Source organism: Micromys minutus (assembly GCF_963924665.1).
Source record: "Micromys minutus genome assembly, chromosome: 1".
In the NCBI taxonomy this organism is placed as follows: Eukaryota; Metazoa; Chordata; class Mammalia; order Rodentia; family Muridae; genus Micromys; species Micromys minutus.
The window spans coordinates 142,578,993-142,585,527 of NC_137969.1; the positions used below are offsets into that span (position 1 = coordinate 142,578,993).

Sequence of the window (6,535 nt, forward strand, 5' to 3'; positions counted from 1 at the left end):
AAAGCAGCATATCATAAACACTACCTGCACCACGTTCTCAAGCCATGGAGACTTCTACAAGGCAGTAATATGTGGTTTTACTGTGCAGACATTCTTTTTCCCCAAATAGAGAAGAAAAATTTATAATCAATGATAGTAATAAATTCTAATGTGTGTTCCAGATAGACTAGACTATCTGGAGGAGAAATTTACTTTTATGTAACATTAAATCATCAAAAGTCCTGATTTTAAAATATTCCTGGCTGAAGTTAATAGTTGGTTAGATTTGAAATGTAGAAAATGATTCTAAGGAACTCTTTTAAAACTAAGACTATTGGCTGCTATTTTCAGACCCATTACCCTAAGTATATTTAGAGTCAGCACAAGGGTTATCTGTGAGAATGTTTCCAGAGAGATTGAACTGAATAGGGGAGATCTAACCTGAGTGTTGGTGGCACCACACTATGGGTTGGAGTTCTAGACACAGTAAAATGAGAAAAGTAGCCCAGCATTGGTATCCATGGCAACTTGCATCCAAGCACAACTTGAGTCTGAGTGCCACAGAACCCAGGCACTACAAGTTCCTGCTTTCATGCCTTGGCCACCATGATGAATATAGGCTAGCTGTGAGGTGTGGTCTTGCTGGAGGATATATGTCCCTGGGAGTGGGTTTTGACAGTTTAAGACCTCACCCCACTGACACTTTGCTCTCTGTTACATGCCTGCCATGAACAACGAGCTGCCACCTTGTTGTGCCTGCTACTCTGCCTGCCGCATCCTGTCATGCCTCTCTTCCGTGATGGACTCGAATGCCCCTGCAGCCACAGGTTGCTTAAATCCTTCCTTCCGTGAATTGCTTTGGTCTTTCAACAGACCAGAAAAGCAGCAAATCCAGCTGTCTACAGTTTGCTGACCACAGCATTTTATAGCCTAGTCCCACCAGTGGGACAATAGGGACTTAGATAGAATTAGCAGATATAATAACTTCTTATGAATTAGAGTTATTTGCCTTGATTTTATAATAAGACTCATTAGTATACCTCTATTAGGGTATCTTGTACAAATTTCTTCACTGGAACCTTGTTTTTTTTTTTTTCAGTTTCCTCTTCATACAAGCCTCCCCCTGCTCTTTCTCCTCCTTCTTGTTTTTCTTGTTATTGTTGTTGTTCTTCTTCTTCATTGTTCTCATCATCTTCATCATCATCCTCATCATCTCCATCAAGTTTTACTTTTTTTCTGAGGAGCCTTGTTACTACCTCCAGGAGCAGATCTCTTTCCAGACATGCCTAAGAGCTTTACATTCTCCTCATCTTCATCTTCTGACTCTGTATCTTCCTCCACAGCTACTAGGTGCTGTCCACTAATGTGAACAGGCCCTGAACCACACTTCAAACTTAAGACCACTGGTGATGGAATTTTGAAGCCCCGGAGGGAAACTGTTGGTTGTACAGACATTTTCAAAGTTGCCCATGTTACTTTAATTGGACTGCCTTCATAGTCCATTGCTTCTGCTTTTACGACATGTCATTCATCTTTGCCCCGCCCCTAAACTAACTGTTTTTAATGATAATCAGTGCTTATTTTCATCATTATCCACTTTAAAGTGAGAGTCATTGTCAGCCTTGAGTTCACAACCGAAAAGGTAGTTCTGAGTGAAGAGATCTGTATGAGATACCCCAGCCAAAAATGCACAAAAATTAAACCAAAATGGAAAAGACATAAAACCATCAACATCAAGATCAAAGGCTCAAGAGTCCTTCAAAAAAAAAAAAAAAAAAAAAAAAAAAAACAGGAAAAATCTTCTGAAACACCAAAAGGACCTAGTTCTGTAGAAGACATTAAGGCAAAAATGCAAGCAAGTATAGAGAAAGGTGGTTCTATTCCCAAAGTGGAAGCTGTTCATTAATTATGTGAAGAATGGTTTCCAGGTGACCAACCAGGAGGCTATTCAAGAACTCTGCAGTGGAGGAAGTCTCTTTAAGAAAATGGTTTAAACAGTCTGAAGTATTCCATCTCATTTCATTTCTGTAATAGTTAATTTCTCACTGTCCTTTATATAATGCAAAGTGAGAACTTTCCCTACTGTGTTTGATAAATGTTGTCTAGGTTCAATTGCCAAGAATGTGTTTTCTAAAATGCCTGTTTAGTTTTTAAGGATGGAACTCCACCCTTCACTTGCTTTTGAGTATGTATGGAATGTTACTATAGAACATAGTCACAGTGGTGGTCAGATGTGGAAATGGTAGGGAGACAAAAATATACATGTGAAATAAACTCAGTATTTTAATAAAGTAAAAAAAATCTGTACTAGGGTGTATCTAGTTCTTCTAGATTTAAAAAAAATCAAACTCAAACTCACCTTTTTGCTATTTCTAATACACTGTGTAGTGGTCAAAGCTTTAGGTTTTGTTATGCTGCTAAGAATCTTCTTCCTTCATCTTCCAGAATTATGGAATCACAGATGAGTACCATCATGCTTGGCGATGTTCTATACCTTTACTGAACTTGTAGTATAATAACATTATATTTTAAGATAGAATTTCCCCAAGTCAAGCTCTCCCCATCATCTATAAATAGAACAGAGAGAATTCAGATTGGCTTATCAGTCTAGTCATTAGGAAGCCCACCTTTTAATTCTTGTGGTATATTTTCAACCTTACCATGTGAGGAAAGTAAAGAAGATAGGATGGTTTCCCTACTTGGTCCCCTTGTAGCTAGAAAGAGTGATACTAAAAGACTAAGTCAAAGAAGTTACTAGAACTTGAACAAATGACACCTACTCAACCCTTGGAAATGCGTATATATTATTGTAACTCTTGTGTTTCCTTCTGTAAATGAACTGCACCGAGTGATGTGCTCCCTGAGATCATAGGGTAACCCTGGTTACACTCTCCCAAGTTTTATGACAAGTTGGTTTTTTCTGCCAGTCATATAATTTATAAATCTCACAGCATCAAGAGGGCTTGAGACCAGAGTGAGCACGTGCTGTTTTGTAGAACACTCTTTTCCTACAAACACACCACGTATGAGAACTTGGAAGTTGAGGTTTTCTGCTGAGGTAGAGCTGAGACAGATGTTTTCTTGATTGTGTTTCCTGTCTATTTAGACTCAAACCCTGTCTTTTGTACTGTTCTCCATTTTTGTCTCCATTTTTGTATTGAATGGCTTGTTTTGAAAAACTGAGTGCAAGACAAGCCACACAAGACTCAGAGAAGGCCTGTTCTTGTACTGCCCAGGATATTTGAAGATTTTTTAAATTACAGCCAGAAGGTTTACATTGGAGCAAGAAAGCCGGCCTTTGTCATATTTTTTCCTGCCCATTTTCCAAAGCTCTCCTATGAAGTTTTCATCATGTTACTGTACTGTCAGATTTGTTTGTTTATTTTGGTGGATGGCTTTTGCCTCTAAGGAGTTACAGGTTTAGCATTTAACAGAGCCAAATTGTTCCTGAGCCTCAAGAGACATAGCTACTACACAGTGGGGGTTCCCTTGACTGTCACCTCTCTGATTTGGGGTCTGGATCCCATGTTTCTTCGTCTTAACCTTTTGTGTGAATATACTAGTTTAATGAAAATGTTCCTTTCATGGGAAAATGTAATGAGGGTGAGAGATATTTCTGTAGCAATCCTCTATGTAGTTTTTCCCAAAATAGAGTCAAAATGTCCAACTATTAAATGATCTTCGCCTAAGTGGTTGCTGATTAACTCAACTTCCTTTGTTGAACACACCATGATTTGTGTGTTTCTCTTACTTATTCAATGATGAGTTATGTAAGGCAATGAACAAGTACATGTGTTTGAAGGAAAATTAAAAGATGAATAGTAACATGTTTTAATTATATTCTCATTATATGCTCAGCTAGTACTTTAGCATATTTTTACTCTATATTGAGGAATAATTTACAATACATTTTCTTATTTAAATTCTGTTAGAAACTTTTGTGTAATGTTACTCCAAATGTATAGATTCTTACATACACATATTAGCAAATACTTTTCCAGACATTCATCTAAGACTTAGAACTATGTACATGCAAAACCTTAAAATGCAAAGATAGTCTAAATTTTTTTATGCAGAGTTCAAAGCATACCTGTTATGATTCTGATTGTGAGTAGTAGAAACAATTACTAACTTATGTAGAATGTATTATGGACAGGATACGGGAGCACATGGGAAGAATGATGAGATGTGTTAACAGTAGGCAGGGTACATACCTGGCCTCATAAGCAGAGGCTTGGCTAGCAACTGCTGGCACGCTGGATGATTGATCTTCTCTCCCTTCATGACTTCATCAAGAATGAGAGCCTGGGAAAAGATCACACACAGCTGGTCAGGGTTGGGTTCCAGGCCTGTCCCTTGGCTGATCTGCATGGAAAGGAGGCTTGTTTCCTTTGGTTTCTTTTATGGAATACAGACCCTCCCATGAAAGACCACACACAGCCAAGTAGAAGCTGAGGTATCTGTGTCTGGTTCATATCTGTTCAGTGGAGTCAACTGTTAAAACATTAGCAGTTTTGTAAGTTGGATGTTAAATATAGCTATCATTAAAAGCTAATTTATGATTAAATTTAACTTTTAAAAGACAATAAATGATCAAAACATGCCTCATTTCCTATTGTTTTGTTTCTTGCCTCTATTATGACTGCATAATGGAGGTGTGTGTGTGTGTGTGTGTGTGTGTGTGTGTGTGTAAATTTCTTCCTGGCTTTGTATTCCTTGCTCAGTGGCATCATGTTGTAAGATTGAGATCAGTCAAGCTGGTGTGTTTATTACAAAAATTAGTAAGTGCAGTGAACTGATCTATGGCTTTTTCAGTTATTTAGATTTGAAAAAGTAACAAAGTTATGGCACAGAACTGTATTCACTTTGCCTTAGTCATTAATGTAGTATGTCATACTGACCAGACTTAGACAAGGAACTATGTTAGCTGCAAGAGTTTGACAATAACATTATATGAAGACCAACTGATCATTTAGAAACAAAGTAATAAAACATATTATACATGATTGTTTATAAATTAACTGCTACATGTTCTTGATGTAAGTAAAATATAATAAATGTGTGTGTGTGTGTACCTGTGCACATGTATTGTTGTATGGTACATGTATGTACCCTTATTTTCCTGCCTGAGGAATCAACTGTTAAACATTTATCAGCACACCGTGGTAGTAATTCCCACCAAGGATATCAGAAATCCAGGCAGCAAAGGGAGAAATAAAACACAGATACATAAGCTAAGCAGGCAATTATGAGAGAATACCTGGAATGTGGTGGGTGCATCAAAGCTAGTAGGGAAAAGAACAAAAGGAGATTATGAACAGAGTTAAGAGGTTAAACTCAAGGCCAAAGCAGGGTTACTTTATTAGTCACTATTAAATATAAGTTTATGCTATATTCTTCGGAAAGGTGGGAATGGAAAATGGCCGGAGGTTGGAGGAGATATTAAGGAATATCTTGAAGTTCTCTTAAACTCTAGACAGTATTTTGAGTTACATCAGTAAACATGTGGCCATGATTAGATCAAAGTGATTCTGGTCTTGCTATAAACTGGCTGAGACATAGCAAGGTATATTCTCCTCTATACCGATTAGCTTGTGACCCATAAAATGGAGACAGTATCTACTCCATGATGTATCTTTGACAACTAAACCTGTGCAACCCATGTCAAGTCCACAGAACAGTCCCTAGAACTGGGAGCCAGTTATCATTGTCATTTGGTTCTGTTGGCTTATCCATTGCCAGCAGACTCTCAGTGGCTGCATTCTGGTTTATACTCTGCCTGCCTCTTGCAGTATGACTCATAACCAACTTTCCTGGTGTGGTATCAGCTCTGATGAGAGCCAGGCCACACTCTTCTCAGTAGAGCAAAACCAGTGCTCAGTTCAATACTTAGATCAGGCTACTGTGTGACCACGGCAATGGTAAAACGTCTCTCTTCTAACCACCATAACGGATGGCTGCTTCCTTACCATCTACAGCACCAAGCTGGCTTTAATCTTCTGCCTCAGTGACTCAGTTCCTCATCTCTGACTTTTAACCACTGCTTTTTGAGAACCTGCAAGCTGGCTTCTTGTTTCCTCTTTAGGGGCACCTAACATGATCTCCAGTCCCAAAAAGCCTTCCAAAACTCACTTTGTAGGGAGTGGTCCTGATGCTTTGATCAGGAATCTGCATGTGACGTGTAGAAAGGTTCTGTTTTTCCATGTTGTTCTTGATTGATCAGTAAAGATTTAGGGGGCTGAGCAAGGATAAAGCAACTGGGCCACTAAGGGGAGAGTTGTAAGTACCCAGCCATTGAGCTAAAAAGCATATTGAAAATAAACTAGTGTGTGTGTTTTATATGAGGATCCAAGGGAACTAGGTAGTGTAGTCTTCCTGGAGCTTAAAACAGGGTAGTAGAAACTACATGCTAGGACGCAGAGCGGAGCCTGGCCTACCTGCCAGGCAGAACGGCGGCTCATAGAGGCTGAGCAACTGGTGAGTGGGAGACCAAGACTGCAGGGGAACAGAGATCTCTGCGGAGTGCACACGGAAAGTGCACACCTTAACTCGCCCT

General features: G+C 39.0%; 1 pseudogene across 1 annotated transcript; it reads right to left on the minus strand.

The window, feature by feature from the left end:
• Window positions 1-1,010: 1,010 nt before the first annotated feature.
• Window positions 1,011-6,183, minus strand: LOC308416241 (nucleophosmin-like; annotated as a pseudogene). The gene is made up of 3 exons: window positions 6,112-6,183; window positions 4,194-4,284; window positions 1,011-1,641 (listed from the first exon to the last, which is right to left on the minus strand). The product of its transcript is annotated as a nucleophosmin-like (transcript).
• Window positions 6,184-6,535: the final 352 nt, after the last annotated feature.